We start from the raw sequence: 23,389 nt of genomic DNA on the forward strand, positions 1-23,389 counted from the left end.
TTCAGCTTTTGTAGCTTTAACTTGACTCACTGTATTTGAATTGAAGAAGGAAACAATAAAATAATAATGTAAAGAACCACAAATATTAGGATTGAGTTAACATTACTGTATTCTAGTTATCGTAGGTCACACAGATCAACAATTCCCAACAATAACTTCTGTTTGCAAGTTTTACCCACTTTCCTAAAGGACCTCAAGTCACTTCTACAAGTATTCTACAAATGTTCAGTACAGTTGCTGAACTGTACTGGAGGGAAGACAATCATTCTAAGCTGCTGGGAAATCTGGGCACCGAGCATAGGTAAACTTAGATGTGCGGTAATGATTCTGCTACCTACAATAAAGTATAACTATCTTGTGCTTTGTATAGTTCAAAATGTTTGCTTCAGATGTGAAGGCAAGGTAACCAAAACAAGACAAATCCAAACAATATCAACATTTCAATCAGTTTTATTGACACTGTCTTTTCAACTTTTTAGTTATTACAGCATTTTGCGCATGTTTAGGGTATATACAGATATATAAATAAATAAATAAATATTTATTTATTTATTTTACAGTATATACCTGACAGATAATTTCACTAATTATGCAAACTAAATCTTATTATATCAAAGTTCTATTTAATAAGCTAAATACTTTCATAATCAAAGCTGTTTATATAAAATACAGTACATAGTGGTTGTGGGTTTTTTTCCTTACTTCAGAGTGATCAAGACCAACACCATTTCCAAAGCAGAAACAATATGTGACTCTAAAACTTGACTAGGTAGTTCCGGGCCTCCATCAGACGTTTCTGGCGGTTTTGCAGGTTGTTGCGTTTGCTGCCGACGTCATAATCTTCTTTCAACAGCTGATCTGTGTTGGCTTTGTCCTGAATGAGCTGCAGCATTTCCCTCTGCAGCTGCATCGCCGACTCCTGCAGCAGCAGGTACCTGATCACCAGCGGCAGCTGATCAGCCAGACGCTTACTCGCGATCTAAACACATGTTCAGTTAAGAACAAAGTCAAACTCATGGCTCCAATGCAAAACTTGAGAAGAAAACATCAGAGACCCACTATGTTCAATTTTGGCAAAACAAATTTAGTTCATTACACTAAAGCTATATGAAACCAGCCTTGAATCTGTTATTTACTTATTCATTGATGTTTTTGAATAAAGTTACACATCACTTAAAGGTTTATACATTACAGAAAGCTTCATTAAATACTCTATTTGGGTGGAACGGTGGCTTAGTGGTTAGCACTGTCGCCTTGCACATCCAGGGTCGATTCACAGCCATGTTTAATTTGCCTTAGTGTGCTTGGTGCTTGCATGTTCTCCCTGTGCTTGGTAAGTTTCCTCCGAGTCCTCTGAGTTTCTCCCACAGTGCAAAGACCTGCAGATTAGGCTAATTGTCATTCCCCTAATTGCTCTTAGTGTGTAAATGAGTGTGTGTATGTGTGTGCACCCTGTGATGGATTGGCACTCTGTCCAGGATGTACCCCGCCTCGTGCCCCAAGTCTACTGGGATAGGCTCCAGGCCCCCCGCGACCATGAATACAGGATAAAGCGGTATAGATGATGAGTACATGCTTTCAAATGACTTAATATGGCTTAAAAAAATGCTATCCTTGTGCATACTTACACTCAACAGTCCCATCACTAGTTATACCTATTCAACTGCTTGTTAAGGCAAATATCTAATCATCCAATCATATGGCAGCAACTCAATGCATTTAGGCATGGTCAAGGCGATCTGCTGAAATAAACATCAGAATGGGGTTTAAGTGGCTTTTGAATGTGGCATGACAGTTTGGTGTCAGACAGACTGGTCCGATCATTTTCAAAAGTGCTAATCCACTGGGATTTTCATGCATAACCATATCTAGGGTGTACAGACAATGTTCTGAAGAGAAATTATTCAGTGAGTGTCAGTTCTCTGGAAAAATGCCTTGTTACTGGCAGAGGTCAAATGAGAACCAGTACATACTGGTTCGAGCTGATCAAGACTGACAAAAGTAACTCATCTTGTTACGAATGAGCTATGCCAAAAACATCTGCACAACAGATCAAACCTTAAAGCAGATGTGCTACAGCAGCAAAAAAACACATCAGGTGCCACTCCTGGGAGTTAAGGACAGGAAACAAAGGCTGCAGTTTGCATGGACTCCCAAAAACTAGACAAGACAAGATTGGGAAAATATTGCATGGTCTGATGAGTCTCGATTTCTGCTGTGACATTCACATGGTATGGTAAACATTCGGTGTAAATAACATGCAAGCATGGCTCTATGCTGGTGTTATGGTGTGGGGGTTATTTTCTAGGCACACATAGTACCAAATGAGCATCGTGTAAATAAAGTGGAATAGAGCACCTTTTGGGAAGTGGTGGAACGGTAGGTACTTTGTGTAGCAGACAAATCTTAAGCAAATGCATGATGCTGTCAGTATAGATCAAAATCTCTAAGGAATGATTCCAGCACCTGGTTGAATCTATGCCATCAGGAAAACGTAAACAACCAGTACTACATAGCTAATAAGAGATGAGCTCTACAACATACAGTACTTGTATAAAATATTTATAGGCGAAGTTTAAAATTGATTAAGTTTATTGTTAAGCATAAGGTTTTGGAAATCATTGTTGTGGCATTTACTGTGGTCAAGTAATGTTAAAATTGCTAATAATAACAACATTTATGATTCTAAAAGGAGCCAGCTGTTAACCAACCACTTACATTGTAGTAGGACTTGAGGTGACGCTTCAGTTCCTCAAGTGTGGCTCTGCTGTCTGAGTGACTGTATAAACTATATGAAGCAACATGAGACACACGAAAATTTTTTTTTTTTTCTTCTTCTTCCTCCTCATGCTTGAGCGTACTTAAGGTGTTGCTTTACATGCTGTCTTGGGTGTAGACAATCAGCTCCATCTTAAACTGAGTCCTTAGCATTGATTCTGCCTCTGCCTCCTTCACCTGCTTTATGGACTCTATCTTAGTCTGTGGAAACAACAAAGAACTGTTACACCATTACATGCTTAAACATGACATGATAGATGGCATCATATTTATCTGGTGCTCTTGGTCCATCAATCATAGCTAGAGATTGTCTGTAATGTTTGTTGGTCATACCTTTGCCATTTTGAGAAGATTGGGGAAGCCTATGAAGCTGTTCTGAGCCAGTTGAATGAAGGCCCTTCGAATAAGATCTAAAGATAGATTAGGAAACCTCTGTAAATATAACTTCCTGTAATGAATGCTAATAATGATAAACCCTATGTTTGTAGTCGTGATTGGTGGAAATACAGTATAATAATCTCGCTATCTACGTGGTTCCCGTTTCGCTACCATTGAGATGTTCCTGCTTACTGCTCTGCGCTTACTGTAGCTCCGCTTTGCTCCTATATCTGTACTTTTCTGCATACCTTCACTCTAGGAGTCAGATAACTAAAAAAGCAAGTCAAGAATCTTGGGGTGATTCTGGAGACAGTTTCAGTAGCCATGTTAAAGCAGTAACTAAATCAGCATACCATCATCTCAAAAACATTGCAAGAATTAAATGTTTTGTTTCCAATCAAGACTTGGAGAAACCTGTTCATGCACTTATCACCAGCAGGGTGGATTATTGTAATGGTCTCCTCACCGGCCTTTTTCAAGAAGACCATTAGACAGCTGCAGCTCATCCAGAACGCTGCTGCCAGGATTCTGACCAGAACCAGAAAATCTGAGCACATCACACCAGTCCTCAGGTCCTTACACTGGCTTCGTGTAACATTTAGGATAGATTTTAAAGTACTTTTACTTTAAAATTACTCAATGACCTAGGACCTAAATACATTACAGATATGCTCATTGAATTTAAACCTAACAGACCGCTCAGATCGTTAGGATCGAGTCAGTTAGAAATACCAAGGGTTCACACAAAACAAGGGGAGTCCGCTTTAAGCCATTATGCTGCCCGCAGTTAGAACCAGCTTCCAGAAAAGATCAGATAAAACATTAGTCACATTTAAATCGAGACTTAAACTCATCTGTTTAACTTTGCATTTATTGAATGAGCACTGTGCTACATTCGAACCGACTGCATTATTTTATGTTTACCTAACATTTTAAACTGTTTTATTTTTATTTAAAATTAAATTAAAATTATTTTTAATTAGTTTTCTATTTTTATTTTACATTAAATTTTAGATAGTTTAAAAGTTTCACTGCAAACTGTTTTTATTTTTATTTTAATTTAAATTTTTTTTATTGCTATTATTTTCTGTTTCATTTTATGATTATTTTCTTTTCTTTTATGTAAAGCACTCTGAATCACCATTGTGTATAAAATGTGCTATACAAATAAACTTGCTTTGCCTTGCCTTATGTGGGTGAGCCTTTAACTCAAACAAGATGACAGCATTCACCTGAGATTTCCTTCAGCCTCCTGATAGCAGGTTCCTCCAGCTGCTTGATCTGGTCCTTCACCATCACCTCGAAGGTCTTATAGTTGATGAATCCTGGGAGTTCTCTGCCTCTGTATATTTCTTCATACTCTTTCAATTCCTTGTCGATCCTCCAGTTAACTAGAAAATTCCCCCCAAATACTTGTCTTAGGGTACTTAGGGTCACCAGTCCAGAGCAACAGAGACTGTGGAAAGGAGGTGATGAGGCATGTGCAGGCAGGTTGGAATGGGTGGAGAAAAGTGTCAGGTGTTTTGTGAGATAAAAGAGTATCAGCTAGAATGAAAGGCAAGATGTTAAGACTAGTGGTAGGACTAGTGGTAAGACTAGTGGTGAGACTAGTGGTGAGTATACGGCTTAGAGGCAGTGGCACTAAAGAAAAGACAGGAGGCAGAGCTGGAGGTAGCAGAGATGTTGCAAAGAAGATGTTGAGGTTCTCTCAGGGAGTGACAAGGATGGATAGGATCAAGAATGAGTCCATCAGAGGGACAACCCATCATAAATCAGAGAGGCCAGATTGACGTAGTTTGGACATGTTCAGAGGAGAAATTGTGAATACAATGAAACCTCGGGTTGTGAGTAACGCTTGTATGCGTGTGTACAGCGCATGTGTAAAGCAAAAGCAAGTCTCATTAGAGTCTCTGCTCAAGGCTCAGCCTGCTCTTTGTGTCTTTGCGCGCTCGCATCATTGGACACCGTGCCCCCCTGCCCAAACACACACATACACAAAGACCCCTCCTACTTTCTCCTACAGACACACACACACACACACACTCTTTCTCTCTGCTCTACACAGAAGCACTGCTCTGTCGCGATTCTTTTCAAAGGTAAAGTGCAGGTTTATTTGGTTTATTTTTACTTTATAGCAGTGATTCCGTTAGTGTGTCGCCCAATCGAGTGTCATTAGAGAGATTCTTGTTTATTTTTTTAAAAACAGTGTTTCCGTTGTGCGCACGCATGTGTGTGAAAAGAGTGGAGGAAGGGTAACTGTGTAAGATGAGAGGGGGGAGCTTACTTTACATTTACACATACCTGTCGGGATTTATTTTTCCTTTTTTTTAAAGGTAAAGTGCATGTTAATTAGTTTTCTTTTTACTTAATATTTTGCGTTAATTATTTTTATGTATTTTTTTTTTTTTGTGCTGTGGAACAAATAATTAAAGTTTCCATTATTTCTTATGGGAAAACTCTGGTTTCTATGGTTAACAAACGTTTTGGAATACGAGCCCAATTATCGTAATCCAAGGTTCCACTGTATATCTGTAGAAGGAACTGCCCGGTAAGAAGTCTACAGGATGACCAAAGAGGAGATTAATGGATGTAGTGTGAGAGGACGTGAAGGTAGTTGGTGTAAGAGAAGAGGATGCAAAGGATAGGGTTAGAGCGAGGCAGATCCAGCAGAGATGAATTGCTGTGGCGACCCCTGAAAGGGAACAGCCGAAAGACAATGAAGTGAAGAAGAAGTATATCACTTTTCCCCTTTTAGGCTTTAAACATTTGTGATACATCATCACACCACTACTTACACGTTTCTCCTGAGTTGTCCAGGTGATTCTTCCAGAGGGCAAACTGTCTTCGCAGACCCGAAAAGATGTTTAGATGTTGGACGTTCTTCAGTTCCTCACCAGTCGTCAGGTTAATCCCATCCTGAGTGAACGCTGTGACTTTCTAATACACATCATAAGAACGGAAATCATTAATGAATATAAAAATCCCTTAATAGACTTTATAGGAAAGCCAAACAAAACCTAAATGAATCTTCTTTGTCTTTCAGCTGTTCCCTTTCAGGGGTCGCCACAGCAAATCATCTGCTTCCATCTAACCCTATCCTCTACATCCTCTTCTCTCACACCAACTAACTTCATGTCCTCTCTCACTGCATCCATAAATCTCCTCTTTGGTCTTCCTCTAGACCTCCTGCCTGGCAGTTCCAACCTCAGCATCCTTCTACCGATATATTTACCATCTCTCCTCTGTACATGTCCAAACCACCTCAATCTGGCCTCCCTGACTTTATCTCCAAAACATCTAACATGGGTTGTCCCTCTAATGAACTCATTCTTGATCCTATCCGTCCTTGTCACTCCCAAGGAGAACCTCAACATTTTCAAACAAAACCTAAATGAATAGAGAACACCAAATAAAATGGTGATTTCCAATTTATTATCCAACTATGCTAGCTTCTTATGTGGGAAAAATACAATATAATACAATACAAGATTCTATATGTGCATTTATAGAGAAGAATTAAATTCCTGGTTGTTTTAAATTTGTTATATGGCCATTTTTATGCAGTTGTGCTATAATTAATATAATAAAACTTCTTGTTTTGTCTTGACTAGCTTGCTAATTTGAAGTTGCAGTTATGGCACAAACTTGCAGATTTCTGTATAATTTTTAAACTTGTTATTTTAGTGTGTGTTACTCACATCAATCAAGAAGAAGATCCTCTCTGATGGTTCTGTAGGAGGTCCTGAACCATAGCGATCCATTTCAGCTTGTATTTCAGCCAACTTTACTTCAATCTGCTCCTCTAGTCGAGGCAGAGATCGCTAAATACACACATACACACATTTGAGTACCAGGATGGATAGTTTTCCACACAATCTGAGAAATAAAATTGCGTAACAAAGCTATCTTTACTTCAATGTGATTGACGAGTTCAAGTGTGAGTTTCTCAGCCAGTTTAGGAATGGTGGCCGTGCCTTCCTCATACAGAGCGCTGTAAAAACATCAACCACACTTTAGTCCAGCTATGTCAAATCTGTTTGAAGAATAACAGACAGAGAGAGATTACAGCCCATTTTTTCAGATTATTTTATCTTTAATAACTAATTGCTATTATGCTTTTAATGTGCAACCCAGATCTGTAATAATAGGAATATTATAAGTCTGTTTCTTATCAATTTTATTCAAATGACTCTCAATGCTGGAATAATACTAATGGTATTAGGATAACGTTATGCCTCACAAGTATAAATTCAAATTTAAATTTTGTTTGTCACATAAACAGTCATACACAGTACCATATGCAGTAAAATGCTTAGACAACTGCCCGTGACCCTAAAATAAAAGACTATGAATAAAAAAATATATATAAAAAAGAAAACAAAAGGGAAATTTAACTACGAAAGAATAAAATAAAAATAAAATAAAATAACATAACTGTACAGTACAAAATATACAATATAAGAGAAATATATGAAAAATATTGAAAATAAGAAACAGCTGTACAATACAGACATGTAGAATTTATGGACTTTTTGTGTGGGAATGAAGTTGAATATAAATTGAGTAGAAATGGAAATGTCACATATTTAAAGTGTTTAAAGTGACTTGTGCATCCGGGTAACAGAACGTCCAGGAGGGTGTGCAAATACAGTATGCTTGAAAGTAACATATTAAAAGTGACTTGTGATAGGGGTAATTGGGTAATTTAACTAATGTCCACGAATGTGTAGTTGTGCAGTGGCCACTAGTGTAAGTGAATGTCCAGAATGTCCACAGTGAGTGCAAAAACCATGTGTTTGGCTGTGCAAAATGGATCAGTACTCTGTGGTGTATTGATTAGGAGACCGTATTGCCTGCGGGAAGAAGCTCCTCCTCTGTGTTGGTCTTCAGGGAGCAAAATAGCTTTCCTGACCTCAACAGAGAGAACAGTCCATTGCTGGGGTGGCTGAGGTCCTTCACTATCTTCCTGGCCTTGGTCCAGCACCGCTTGCTGTAGATTGGGTGCAGGTCAGGGAGCTCGGTGCGGATGATGCGCTCAGCTGATCGCACCACCCTCTGTCCTGCATCCTGCATGGTACTGTTTCCAAACCAGGTCGTGATGTTTCCCGTCAGGATGCTCTCTTTGGTACAGGAGTAGAAATTCCTGAGCACCTTAGAGGGCAGTCTGAAGTCTCTTAAGCATCTGAGGTGGTAGAGACGCTGTCGGGCTTTTTTCACCATGGTGTTGATGTGACAGGATCATGACAGGTCCTGCTTGATGTGAACACCGAGGCATTTGAAGCTCTCCACTTTCTCCACTTGGCTCTCGTTGATGATAGGGGTCTGGTAGTTCCTCTCCTGCTTAGTGCTAAAGTCCACTATCAACTCCTTTGTCTTACTGACGTTTGGAAGGAGGTTGTTCCTCTGGCACCAGTTCTCCAGATTCCTAATCTCCTTCAGGTAGGCCGACTCATTGTTGTCAGAGATCAGGCCCACCACGACGGTGTCATCAGCAAACTTAATGATGGTGGTGGAGCTGGTAGTGGCCACACAGTCATACGTGTACAAAGAGTACAGCAGGGGGCTCAGAACACAGCCCTGGGGGGCTCCAGTGCTGAGAGTGAGGGAGGCTGAGACATGTCCACCCATCCTTACTGCCTGTGGTGTGCCAGTTAGAAAATTAGAGATCCACTGGCACAGAGATGAGTTGAGTCCCAAGTGCTCCAGCTTGGTGGTGAGTGTGGAGGGATTTATGATATTGAATGGTGAGCTGTAGTCGATGAAGAGCGTTTTAACATAATTCCCCCTTCTAGTGTCTAAGTGAGTAAGTGTTGTGTGGAGGAGATGAGAAATAGCATCATCAGATGAATGGTTTGGACGGTAAGCAAACTGTAGTGACTCAAATGGTTTCTTTGGAACAGGAACAATGATGGACTTTTTGAAGCATGTGGGGATCACCGACTGAGGAAGATGTTGAATATCTCTGTGAACACAGGTGCTAGCTGGTCTGCGCAGGCTCTGAGGATACGGCCTGAGATGCCGTCTGGTCCTGCTGCTTTCCTGGTGTTCACTTTCCTGAAGGCTCTCCTCACATCATGCTCGGAGATGATGAACGGGTTTCCGGTGCTGGCAGTGTCTTCCTGTGTGCAGCCGTTAGCGCCGCTAGCATAGTCTTTCAGTACACCACAAGGTGCTACTTGGACACATCATCAGTGATAAACCCGAGGTCGTAGGATGTTTCGGGTCTTTGATCATCAAACACCCTCGCTCGGGCGACCCAGCCGGAGGTGATCAGTCCCCAATTTGTGTCCAAGTGGCCCACTACTCCTCGGATCCCCCCTCCGGATCCATAACCATCTTGAGGCCTTTTCAGCAGCCTCTATGATGGTTTTGATGGCTCTTCTGCACAGCTGCCCTTTTATTCCAAGGAGTTTAAGCATGCGGGGTAATGACTGACCAGCGAAGCCCCGGCACCCAACCTCCACTGGTGGTCAAGATGTATTCTGGGAACTTGAGTTGTCTCCCCAGGTCGGCTTGGAGTTTCCAGTCTTGGGCAGTGTTGAGAAGCCCTCCAGGTGGACTTGGCCGTTGTTGTAACTTCTGCCCAGCTCTGACGAAGGTGATGGACTGCTTGGAGGTGTGTTGGTATTTGCAATTGGTGATTGCCATGCTGACTATGTCTGCCAGAGCCCTAAGTACCTGGTCGTGACGCCAACGGTACCGCCCTTCCCCCAAGGCCTTCGGACAGCAGCTGAGGATGTGCTCCAGTGTGCCCCTCTTTTTGCACAACTGGCATGCAGCAGTGTCAGATAAGCCCCACCGCAGTAAATTGGTTGGACTGGAGTTCGCATCTCCAGAGCTCTGACCAGGTGATTTTACGCTGTTCGGCGTGCTCCCACTTTGTCCAGGCGCCTTGCATGGCATCCTGCTAACTTCTTCCACCTCTGCTCTTACCTCGTCCTGCACCATTTGGCGTTTCTCCCTTCCTCTCGCCTTATCGTAGCGGGGTTTGGGAAAGCTGCCTAGTCCTGCTCGGCCCACTGCAGTGTTACCAACCAGGACGTTATGCTGCAGCCGTGCCTCAGCTCTGCTGACGGCTTCCTGTGCCTTCCACTTTCTTCCGGTTTTCACCAGGATTCCTGCGGAAGCAACCTTTGTGTCAGAGGAGTACCCGTACATCATCAACTCCCTGGTGGTATGACCTTAAACTCTTCTGACAGGCCGCTGATGGGAAGCTGCAGAATAGTGGAATGGCCATACAGGGCAATGCTGCTAAGGGATCGAGGGAGCCCAAGCCACCTCCGGAGGAACTTGCTGATGGTGCGTTCCAGCGTCTCCACAATGGACATGGGCACCTTGTAGACAAGTAGGGGCCAAAGAATCCTTGGCAGAACTCCATATTGATAGATCCAGGTTTTAAATTTTCCTGGTAGCCCCGACTTGTCTATTGCTGCAAGCCATATTGTCAAATCAGCCCTGATTTGCTGTAGTGCGTCTGTATCTCTTAGGGAGCTATTGAAAACCTTGCCCAGGCTCTTGACAGGTTTTTCCGTCACCGATGGAATTGGTGTCCCTCCTATGATAAAGCGGAACCGATCAACCACTCTGCCTTTCTTCAGGACCAGAGACCTGGATTTGACAGGCTTGAAGCTTATCCTCGCCCAAGAAATGAGTCTTTCTAGCCCCTGGAGTAGCCATCTACAGCCTGGAACAGAAGTTGTAGTCACTGTGAGGTCATCCATGAAGACTCTTATAGGGGGTTGACGAGTGCCAGATTTTGATAAGGGTCCTCTGCACTCCACCTCTGCTGACTTCACAATCATGTTCATAGCCAAGGAGAAGAGTGGCACTGAGATGGTGCAGCCTGTTATAATGCCCTTCTCCAGGCGTTGCCAGGCAGATGTTAACGATCCCGATGTTACCCTCAATTGGAAGTTGTTGTAATAATCCAAAATGAGGTTGGTGATCTTCTCTGGCACATTATGTCTTGTCAGTGCGTTTTCGACCAGCTTGTGAGGAATGGATCCATAGGCATTTGTGAGGTCCAGACAGAGTGTTGCCAAGTTTCCTTTGTTTTGCCTTGCCTCCCTGATTAGCTGGGATACCACTCCAAGGTGTTCCAAGCATCCCGGTATGCCTGGGACTCCCCCCTTCTGCACTGAAGTGTCAATGTAACCGTTTTTCAGGAGGAATTCCATTAGCTGTTGGGACAGTATCTTAAAAAAGATCTTCCCTTCGACGGACAACAACGAGATGATGCGGAACTGCTCGATGTTACTGGCCTTCTCTTCCTTGGGAATCCAGACTCCTTCGGCTGACCTCCATTGGGCAGCGACCCTTCCCCTTTGCCAGATCACCTTGATGATCCTCCAGAGTCGTACGAGGAGCTTGGGGCACTGCATGTAGACTCTGTATGAGACTCAGCTGGGTCCTGGAGAGGAGCTTGATCTGGAGGCCATTACTGCTTCCTTGACCTCTTTCAGGGTGGGCTTTGAGATGTTAAACTTAACCAAGGGCTCTGGCGGCTTGACCAGCGCCTCGCAAGGGCCCAGTTCTTGTTCTCTTAAAGGGTCACCAAAGGTGATATTGAGGTGGTGATTGATCTCCTCTACAGTACACGACAAGTTGCCACTCTTCTTCTGTCCCAAAAGTCGCTTAGTGAAGCTGAATGGGTTGTTGATGAATGCCTTGCGCTTCTTGGCCCTCTTTTTTCTTTTCTTTCTGTGCCACTCGGCTCGTCTGAGTGTGACAAGCTTTGTTCTCATGATTCTTAATGAGCTCAGACAAGGCACTTCTCTCCTCCTCCTTTGCTACTCTAAACTTGCGCTTAAGGGTTTTCACCTCCTGCCTAAGCTCACTGATCTTATTCTCCCGCCGGTTGGGTCTTGCTGATTTACTACCCGTTGACTGTTCTGCCACCCCAAACCGCTCTGCACCGATGGTCATTATGAGGGTGCACATAGTGAGGAGTTTGTGGTCTGCGTCGCCCTTTGATGTTGTCTCCATGATCTTATCTATGTCCTCGTCCAGCTGGGGCCACTCCTTGCTGTTGGCAGCAGGCCACTTCACCCAACGGTGTTCTGGTTTTCCGCTCTGCAGGGGGACTGGTGCAGCTTGGAGGTTCCGGGCACTGTGGGGTGACTCCGGGCCTGGCTCCTCCTTCGTCTTACCAGGGTCAGTGACGAGCACTTTGTTACTAGTGCGTGCCACTACACCTGTGCATTGCCTTACTTGTCCTCCCTTCAGACAGGCCATCTTGGTCTGGTGAATTTTCAGACCTGTTGGGTTTTTGCAAACCTTGCCGCAAAAGCAGACTGTGCTCTTTGTCGAATGTCCATTAGCCAAGTTCGTTACCAGTAGTTCTGTCCGTTTGGGATTCTCATTCTCCCCCCCTCTCGGGAATCCCTGGGGGTATACTTCGGAAGGGTTCGTCGTAGCTTATTTTGGGTGCTCCTTCACAGGAGCTGCAGTTTGGGGTACTAGCCCTCACTGCCCCGGTTGCCATCTTTCCGAGCAGTCAACTGTCTCTCCAGTCATCACCATCCTGTTCATGGTGGTCATCCAGTCTTTCCCGGCAGTCACTGGCAAGGCCAGGTACAATAGTTCTTCAGTACACCACAAGGTGCTACTTGGATACATCCTCAGTGATGAACCCATCGCTAGCGTCTTTAGCTGCAGCCTTGAAGCGAGCATAGAATGTGTTCAGCTCGTCTGCCAGAGTCGTGTCCGCATTCGTCATACCAGATGTTGGTGCTTTATAGTCTGTTATTGTTCTCAGTCCCTGCCACAGGCTCCTAGAGTCACTCTGTTGGAGCTGTGACTCTAGTTTCCTCCCGTAGTGCTGCTTAACCTCTTTTACCGCCTCCTGGACATTGTATGACGCAGCCTTGTACGGTTCCATGTCCCCCGACGCAAGTCCCGCGTTGTGGGCAGCTGTGTGAGATTTCAAAGCGTCGCAGATGGTTTTATCCACCCACAGCTTCTGGTTGGGAAACATTCTGATAGTTGTATTCTTCATGGTATCATCCGCTAGTTTCCCAATGAATCCCACACCACTACCCTAAACACGCTGATGTCATCATCGGAGATTGCAGTCCTGAATGTCTCTCTGGAACTTTACCCTGGCCCTGAGGTCATCGAGCTTGTTTTCCAGTGACTGGACGTTGGCGAGCAGGATATTAGGCAGAGATGTGCAGTGTGCACAGGCTCTCACCCTGTTCCTGACGCCGGCTCGTTTCCCTCGGGGCTGCTGCTTCGCGTCGCGTCCTTTGTTCTGTTCTCTCAGGATCTTACTTGGCCAGCTCGAATCCGGAGTTAAAAACTTTGAATTGTAAGCACATTGTATACCAGTAGAAACAAAAGTGTCTCTATCGTACCAAATGAACTTAAAGGTGATAAATTAGCCGGTTTAAAGTTACTGAAAGATAACTTAACAGACGAAAACAAAGTAAAATAGGTCGGAGCAGTCATGATGGCAGCCAACCTCACTCCGCCATCTTGGAAGCAATAATACAGTGGAACCACGGATTACGAGTTTCACTTTACCTTAGAAAAGAATCGTGACAGAGCAGAGTTTCTGTGTAAGGCAGAGAGACACGCATGTCTGTATGTGTGTGGAAGCCGAGAAGAGGGGGAGTGAGAGGGGGACTGTAAAGGAGAGAGAGAGTGTGTGTTCCTACATACACAAACACACACACACACTCTTAACCTTACACAGAAACTCAGCTTTGTCGCGATTCTTTTTAAAGGTAAAGTGCAGGTTAATTTTTTCTTTTTTCTTTTTTACTTTACAGCAGTGATTCCTTTAGTATGCTCTCATGCGAGTGTGATTAGCAATGTTCCTTGCTAATTAAAAAAAAAACAGTCTCTGCGTTCAGACACAGCGCCTGCGCGCATAAACGGAAATACTTATCTGTCTGTACTTTTTTCATTTTTTTAAAGGTAAAGTGCAGGTTAATTTGTTTTATTTTTACTTTATATTTTGTATTAATTAATTATTTTTATGTATTAATTTTTTGGGGCTGTAAAACAAATAATTTTAGGTTCCATTATTTCTTATGGGAAAATTAAATTTGGTTAACGAGTGTTTCGGAATATGAGCCCACTTCCGGAACAAATTATGCTCGTTATCTAAGGTTCCACTGTAATCTGTAAAATAAAATAAAAAAATCAACAAAAACATGATTCCAAATAGGTTAAATTCCACTACTGTAGGTCAAATTTTAAATCTTTCTTCATTATCAACTCAATATGAATTTGAATTTTCTGCCTGACCCTTTCAAAATAAAACAGAGCACCTAAAATGCGGATGGTCTTTAAAGAAGTCCTTTTCTTTCTCAGTGGCTTCATGCAGTGAGACGCGGTCCATGATCTCCTTCTGCCCTCGACACCTGACGATCATGTAGCCTTTAGTGAGGTAAATGACTTCATTATGGAGGATGGACACCACTGTCTCCTCCGTGCCTTTATCCACCAGGTCAGGCTTTGTTAGAATGCCTTTTAGAGTTAACACACACACACACACACACACACACACACACACACAGACAAGCTCAATGAAGACATTGTAATTCATGTAATAAAGTTAAAGAAGAAGAAAAAGAATGTCAACAGAATTATTCTAAAGGCTTCACAGACCGAGGGTTCTCTCGCCATTTGGATCGACCTCTTGAGCCATCTTCAGTGCCTCAGTAGTAGCGATGTCCACGTTACACGGCACCACCACCAGGTTGATGGTTTCTTGCTTTTCGATGAACTTTTTGATAAGTCTTTTAATCTAAATGAAAGTTATTAGGGTGTATTAGCATTTATAACAAAGCATCATAACTATGACTAAGGATAAGACAACGTACACTAGGCCTAGATCATATGATAGATGCTTTACCTGTTCTCCAATGTTCTCCGGTTGGCCTTTGACTGCCACACGGGCAATACCTGGCAGATCGATGAGTGTGAGGTCGGGAACATCAGCTGACGTCACCTCCAAACTGATGAGCTCATCACTGATGCCCACACCGACACCAGCCATTAGGTCCTGAGCTAAAAAGTGTATGCACACAAGCCAATTACATGTCTAAGCAGTAGTAGCTAGGTAACTATTATTAAGAAATATACACAAACTGGTGTAGTTAGCTAACACCAACCAAATTGGAAAAAAGTGATAAAGACATGAAATGAAAGACCAAAAGATCGGAACAGAGATCTGCCTATAATGAGTAAACAATGGTCTCAGTTGGAGCATTACCTTCTCTAATTCTTTTCTCCACATCTTCTGGATTATCAATCTCTTCCTCATAATCCTGATCATGATCTTTCTTGTACTTGATCTTTCCATGCCAGAAGTCTTCCTCTCGACTTCTCTTCATTTTCAGCTCGAGTGGACATCTTGTCACGATACCTGTATATTTCGTAGTGTACAGTATATCAACACTTATTTTCTTGACTTGTGGATAAATTGTCATCAGGCAACCGTGAAGCTCCCTTGCTAGTTATGTGGCTAAATAAAAACACTATAGTGATATATTGATGAAGTTATGTTGTGTTTACTAAATGCCATCTTGTAGCTAGATCCCCTTTCATGTGGACAGAGAAGGATTTAGATACGTGACCATTATGCTCATATGCATCATCAAATTCTACCCTCGCTTTCAAAAGTTAGTCTCCCTCTTTGTTACATTAACAGCCTCCGCTTTTGTGGGAAGACTTTTAACTAGATTTTGAAACATGGCTGTTGGTGGCACTGATGACAGGTGAGGATTCTCTGGTGCACAATCAATATTCCAGTTCATACAGAAAGTTCTCAGTGGAGTTAAAATCATGGCATTATGCAAAAGGCTTGTTCAATCTGGAACTGGTTTTTTCCCCTTAATTCCAATGAATGTAAGAGATAATTGCCCTTCTTTTAGCAATTCCGCCATGTACGTATGCTTACAACTTTGTGGCCATGTAAATCCTCACATCTCTCTTTCATCTCATACTGTATTTCATCATATTGTAATGTCTCTTTACACCTGACCTGACTAAAAACCTATACAGTGGTTAATCAATCGGACTGTAGGTCCTACCGTCGCCGCGCTCGGCGGTACCGTTTGGCTTTGTGCGTTTGCTGGCTTTTACCGTTGAGTGGCGCTATATAACTACAGGCTGACGCCTCATGCCTTAGTTCATTCTCTGCTGGATTAATGAGACACAGAGTTTTAGAACTGCACGTAGTAGCGGATAAAATCAAGTAAAACATTGTAGTTAAACAAATTTATAATCACAGAACTAAAATGACGATACAAATGTAGAATTTAAATTAAATTAAATCTTATTAGGATCAAATTTAAACAAAATAAATTTTAACACAGTGAGCCTTTAAATTTTATCACGTGTAATTAGAAAAGACGCGTGTAGGGTTTTGTGTCGTCTTATATCTTGTGTTCTTTAAATTTATAGTAGATTTATTAACTAAAATAAATGACCATAAAAATTATAACATTGTCAGGACGTTCTACTGCGTCAGCTGATGTCGGTCATTCAGCCCCGCTTGTGTTTGTGCGTTATTATAAGAATGAAATGCAGTAGACTGTTATGATCTGTAACGGATTCGACCCATGTTGCACGGGCGGCACCATAAAGCACGGACACGAGGCGAGGTCTTACGGGAAAGGGGTAATTTATTTAGGCAAAATGGGGAAGGAAAGTGTTGAAGGAGGGAGAAAGGAAAGAATGGGATAAAGGTTGTGCATGTGCAGTTCCGGGGGCTGTGCCACACTGGCATGCGGGCACACAGCTGACGATGAGTGTTGGTGCGAGTGGCAGAACTGAGCACGCGGAGGCAGCGCTCCTGCACGCTCCCTCGTGACGGCGCTTCTCCCGCTGTCGATGGCCGGCGCGAGTTCTCGCTGACGCAAAAACCTAACCACACTTTTCCTTTTCGGCAGCGGGGCTGAGAGGGCGGGCGCGGTGCGGGAGTGAAGATGCCGCGGGAGCTCGCGCAGCTCTTTCTCGCGCTGTCCTCAGCGCGGAGATCAAAGGGCGGAATTGTTGTTTAAAGTCCCTGGGGCGCGTCACATCTCCCCACTGACATGCTTTTTTTTATATTCTCCATTACATCACGTACTTCCCAGACCTCAGACAAACCTCCGCGCCTTGCTTTTATAATGCGGAGCAAGCCCGAGATCATATTAACGTTAATTATCGCCAGCCGGCACAAATAGGCGGCTCCCGTCCCTTTGCTGCCTATTCAGGGAGCCTACGGAGTGAGGGAGTAGTTATAGTAGATTTGGGCGTACACCCATCACACGCGCACGCCGTGGCAGATCATCATAATTGTCCTAAACTTGTATTTCATAAGGTTTTCCGAGCGGTGGTACAGCGCAACGGGGGTCATTATTTACTATTAAACATTAAACGAATTTACAAAACTTTATGCGTGCGATTAAGCGCTGATTCTACGTAGGAAAGTAAAGAAGAGGATCCTGATGCTCAACATTCCGGAGACCAAACCCCATTTAAATTAAATTAACAAATATTGCATGTAAATAACAATAGCCCACGTTTAAAACAGCATTTTATTTAGATTATAAAAAATAATCCTGCATCTGCTTTAGGTGTTCCAGCTGCCACTGTTCTAGAATTTAAATTAAATCAAATCTTATTAGGATCAAATTTAAGCACAATAAATGTTAACACAGTGAGCCTTTAGATTCTATCACTTGTAATTAGAAAAAAAGCGTGTATGGATTTGTGTCATCTTATTTCTTGTGTTCTTTAAATTTATAGTAGATTTATTAACTGAAATAAATTACCATAAAATTAAAACAGTGTTAGGACGTTCTACTGCGTCCGCAGATGTCGGTCTTTCAGCCCCGCTTGTGTTTTTGCGTTATTATAAGAATGAAATGCAGTAGACTGTTATGATCTGTAACGGATTCGACCCATGTTACTCAAACAACTCAGTTCAGGTGTAAGTAAATGTCTGTGCTGTTTGGGGGAGGGACGTGCTAATGATTTGGTCGGCTCTGTGTGTGTGTGTGTGTGTGAGAGAGAGGGGGGTGTCGCGGTGGTTGATTATTCAGTGAAACAAAGGCTCAGCTGAAAAATGTTAGGCACATCAGTCACTTAACCCCCAATAAAAGGTATTTGAGTGTTATGATAATTGTAATATAACAGATGCGCACTGAATACTAAACCTAAACCAGGCACGGAGATTATTGAACCAAGATAGCCCCCATACCTGTTTAAAAAAAAATACCAAAGAATATTATTGTGTATAGACTGATTAAAAACAATGCAATTTATGCTATCATAAGGAAAATAACAAGTTCTTCCATTCCAATGATTAAAAAAGGTAACAATGTCAACTTTAGAATCTAGAATCCAGGAGATTAAAATTACACAAATTGAAATCACTGAAAGTCTCCAGAAGAGCCTCAGATTCAAGAGGTTTTTAAAGTGTGGAGAGGTCCATTACAGTTTCTCTGAATGTATAGGTGAGAACAGCCGATTCACACCTGGGGAGGGTGAATAATTTGTATTTGAATGTTGTCTGGCATTGTAAAGCACTATAGTGACACTAAAAGAACAACCCAGGATTAATAGGAATTATTATACTGCATACACATTATTTAGCACAAAAAAATTCCTCGCGCTCGGGAAAACTATGCGTGCGGTTGAGCGCTGGTTAGACTATAGGAAATTAAATCGGAGGGTTTTTATTTAGACTATTAAAAAAATAACCTGCGTCTATTTTTAGGCGTGCCAGCTGCCACTTTTTAGTTAGAAGTTTTCAATACAAAGCTTATAATGCCCACATGACATGACGGAATAAGGCACGGCTGGTGATGATTGGGGTTTGTTGGGTTACAGTGGATTTTACTACGCGGTGTGAGTGCAATGGCCATCCGTCTGCTCGCGCTGACTCTGCTCTCCGCGGATGGCCCCCTCCCACCTCTCGCTCCTTTGAAGTCACCGGGGCGCGTTCCATTTGCCCTGCTTGCATGCCGCACTTCCGCGTTGTTGCACGCGCGCTGCATACACAGCGCGTAGTAAAATCCACTGTAGCCCAACAAACCCCGAGTATTTTCTAGCGCGGAGTGCAAGCCCGGGCAACGATAGCAACGATAGCTCACCAGTCATGTGTAATTCTGCGGTCCCGCTGCTTCGCATGTCTGAAGGGGAGGCCGCCTAACTAGTGAGCGAGGAGCGATATTGATTTGGGCGCACGCCGTGACAGGCTGAAAAAACTGCTGTCAGATTAATGTGCAAAAACTATATAATAAAACTATATAAGACTACATGCCTTTATAAAACTTAACTTTTATTTAAGCGCAGTCACAATAACGAAAAAACGTTGTGATTTTGTAAGTGTTGTGATTTTATAAGTGTTGTAAGCTGTGCTGCTCTGTATTGTTTTTGGTGAACTTGAGCGCGTCAGAAAATGAACGCAAACGTTTTTTTTAAAGTCTGCTTGCTGTTTTCCCGACGCGTTCATAATCATTAGTCTACTTCTGCCGGTGCGCTCTGGAAAACTCCATGCATGCGGCTGAGCGCTGATTAAAACTATGGAGTAAATTAAAGAGGAGAATCACGATTCTGAAGTCCTGAGCCCAAACCTCATTTAAATTAAATTAACAAATACTATAAGTAAAAAAAAAAAAAAACAATAGCCCACGTTTAGAAACCGTTTATAAATTATTTCCGACATGAGTTGGCCCGGTGTTATGCGCAGAGCGCCGGGAGATTTCCTGAAGCTCAGAAATCACTGGGCATTTTTTCTAAATAGCTGCTATCTTTAATAACTGATGGAGGTTTTGAGCTGTATACACACGCATTCCTGCCTAAACAACTCTTAAAACTACACCTGTAACACAATAACAGTAATATTTTAAACATTCTGCAGGCTGATATTTGGAGAAAGGAAAGAATAATGAATAAACCAGTTGTTGGGTCAAAATAACCCAAGCAGGTGTTCATTCATAAACTACATCTCATATGAGCCAACATGAGCAACCCAACAATGTGTTTAAAGTACCTGAAATAATCCAGAACTTAATAAACAATAAACAGATACAGAGATACGCTGTATAACGGTCACTGTTGTATTTACGGCAACGAGCGAAAATGTCACTTTGCGCCACCTGGCGGCCATTTTACGAATGACTTTGAAATGCAACTAATTTATTTTGGCCGCTGACGTTTTTACGCGGCGGTGAGCGCGACAGTAATAACCATTCCAATTGATCAACTACTGTATTTCCTACTCCTCTTTGTTCATTATTTTTGTTCATTATTTCTACTTCACTATACAACCCAATAAAAAATTACTGATCTTGTTATTTGTTTAATACTCCATTAAATGTGGTATGGGCCTTTTCATCCACCAAACCCCTTCTATTTTATTCTCCCTTGTTAAATAAATTTTTTTATAAAGATTCTTTGTTTTCTAAAAATGTCCCAAAGACTTGCTACGTATAGAACTCTATAGAATTCAGTAAGACTTTGAAGAACATTTGCTTTGAGATGTTATACAAGATTGTTATTATTTCTGCAATGTAATTTCTGGTCTGTATAACTCTACAGACCAGCAGAACTTCTGCATTAAAATTGATGTTGTACAGAATTGCAACCTAATTCTATAGAACTCTAGGTTGTTTACTAGGAATCGAGAAGATATGTTCTATTAAACTTTTTCCTTGTTAATAGAATCTTTCATTTTAAAAGAAACCTGATCAGGTGTTAACTCCCCCCCCCCCCCCCCCCCCCCTTTACAATTTTATAGACTATCCACAAGTTACACAAAATTGTTCTTGTGCTTGCTAATAATTAAACATTGTTGCTTAGTCTTTAATGGATATTAAATTCCCTATAAATCCCACACTGCACAACATACCATTACATGTGCTGGCAGGAAGCCATTCTTGGCTCTCATGTGATCTGCCTACATACATGTTCAGTTTAAATGCAAAAAAACAATTTTTGTAAGTGAGTTGTTTCACACCCATTTTGTTAATTCTTTACAAGAAGATTACAATCGTCCAGATTGAGTATATATAAATGAACATTGTGGAATCAAAGAAGTTCATAACCAGTAAAAGTGCACATAAAATGGAAAATCAGGCACGTGCACAGGTGCTTGAGCTCTTAAAATCTAAAGATCAAGTGCTCTGCCATCTTTTCAACATGCAAAAAAATACTTACTTTCTTGCTTACCTACTTACTTATACTGAACAAAAATATAAACGCAACACTTTTGTTTTTGCTTTCAAACTCAAAGATCTGAAACATACCTGTATTCTACATACACAAAATACCCATATCTCTTAAAAATTGTTCACAAATCTGTCAAAATCAGTAATAGTGAGCACTTCTCCTTTGCCGAGATAATCCATCCCACCAGGTGTGCCATATCAAGATGCTGATTAAACAGCATGATTATAGCACAGGTGTCCCTTAGACTAGCCACAATAAAAGGCCACTTTGAAATATTCAGTTGTACCACACAGCACAATGCCACAGATGTTGCAAGTTTTGAGGGAGCGTGCAGTTGGCATGCTGACAGCAGGAATGTCCACCAGAGCTGTTGCTCGTGAATTAAATGTTCATTTCTCTACCATAAGCCATCTCCAAAAGCGTTTCAGAGAATTTGGCAGTAGATCCAACCAGCCTCACAACCGCAGACCACGTGTAACCACACCAGCCCAGGACCTCCACATCCAGCATGTTCACCTCCAAAATCATCTAAGACCAGCCACTCAGACAATCGGTTTGCATAACCAAAGAATTTCTGCACAAACTTTTAGAAACCGTTTAAGGGAAGTTCATCTGCTTGCTCGTCGTCCTCATCGGGGTCTTGACCTGACTCCAGTTCATTGTCATAACCAATTTTGACAGATTTGTGAACAATACTTGAGAGATGGTTATTTTGTGTATGTAGAAAATGTTTCACATCTTTAAGTTCATCTCATAAAAAATGGGAGCAAAAACAAAAGTGTTGCATTTATATTTTTGTTCAGTATATTTACCTATACAGTATAATTATTTTATTTACTTTATCTTATCAGCATGGGTAGATGGAAAGGGTTTGGGTTTTTTTTAAAAACTATAAATATCAATTAAATTACATGGTTAATTTAATCACATGAAAAATGCTTTTGTGCCTGCAGGTAATGTCGGAGAGTTACCATCCATCCATCTATACATCTAGGATCAAGTTTATTTCAGACCAGCAGGAAACACAGTAATATTTAATCAATTTCTATACCAAATGTTCATGCTTGGACTCAAAGTTTATAACAATGCTAAATGACTGGTCATTTTACCCATTTATGAATAAATGTGGGCGAATTAATTAATTACCTATTAATTAAGCAACATACAGTTAATTAATTTTTATATCAATTAATCTCTCTATTATCCAGTAGTCATACTTTTTTCATTGTTTTTTTGTTCCAGAAATTAAAAATCATCATGTGATATAACTTAACCCTTTCCATCCTTCTTTCCTTCATCTCTACATTTCCATTATAAAATACGGAAAAAGTCAATTTCAGATAAAGTTGGTAAAAAAAATAAGTTATTATTATTATTGTTGTTGTTGTTGTTGTTATTGTTGCCCCATGATGTCTCACCACTCCCGCGGGGCAGCGCGACTCCGGACAGCGCCTCCAGCACCGAGCTCTTCCCCGAGCTCTGGTCTCCGATCACGGCGATGGCGGGAAGCGCGAGGTCCTTCTCCACACCGAGCGCGCGCAGAGAGTCGATCAGGTCGATGCACGGACGCACCTTCTCCTCATATTGCTCGCTGAGGCTCGCGCTCATCTCCGACAGCTGATCTATTAGACTAATTAGCGTTAGTACGTGATGCTTATTTCGTGTCACAGGACGCGCTTTCACAGGAGCCTCGGTTGTGTTTGGTGCGCTTCTTAAGCAACCGAAACTTGCGCACCAGGATGCTTTATACCTGTCGTGCAAATCCAAAGAATCGGTTCTTAACTAAAGATCCGTCTGGTGGAGTCGATCCCGGGAATCCCTTAAAGGGTGTTGCTTGAAAGAACTGATTCGATACACGGAGTCGTTTTCTGCGAAAACGAAAGTAACGTCGTTTTTTCGACCATTTAATAGGTTTCGTTTCCTGGAAAGTTTCCAACACATCAAATGTCTTAGGCCATGTCAGGGGTGTTTCTAGGCTTTTCAGTTAAGAAGGGCTCAGCCCCCATAGATGTTTAACACATATTTGGCTTGTTCAGAATCAGTACTCAAATGAGTCTTT

At 42.0% G+C, this 23,389-nt stretch overlaps 1 pseudogene; it reads right to left on the reverse strand.

The window, feature by feature from the left end:
• Positions 1-434: 434 nt before the first annotated feature.
• Positions 435-23,105, reverse strand: LOC128506406 (interferon-induced GTP-binding protein Mx1-like; annotated as a pseudogene).
• Between the last annotated feature and the right edge of the window lie 284 nt (positions 23,106-23,389).

This window comes from Clarias gariepinus, chromosome 18 (assembly GCF_024256425.1).
Source record: "Clarias gariepinus isolate MV-2021 ecotype Netherlands chromosome 18, CGAR_prim_01v2, whole genome shotgun sequence".
Taxonomy (NCBI): domain Eukaryota; kingdom Metazoa; phylum Chordata; class Actinopteri; order Siluriformes; family Clariidae; genus Clarias; species Clarias gariepinus.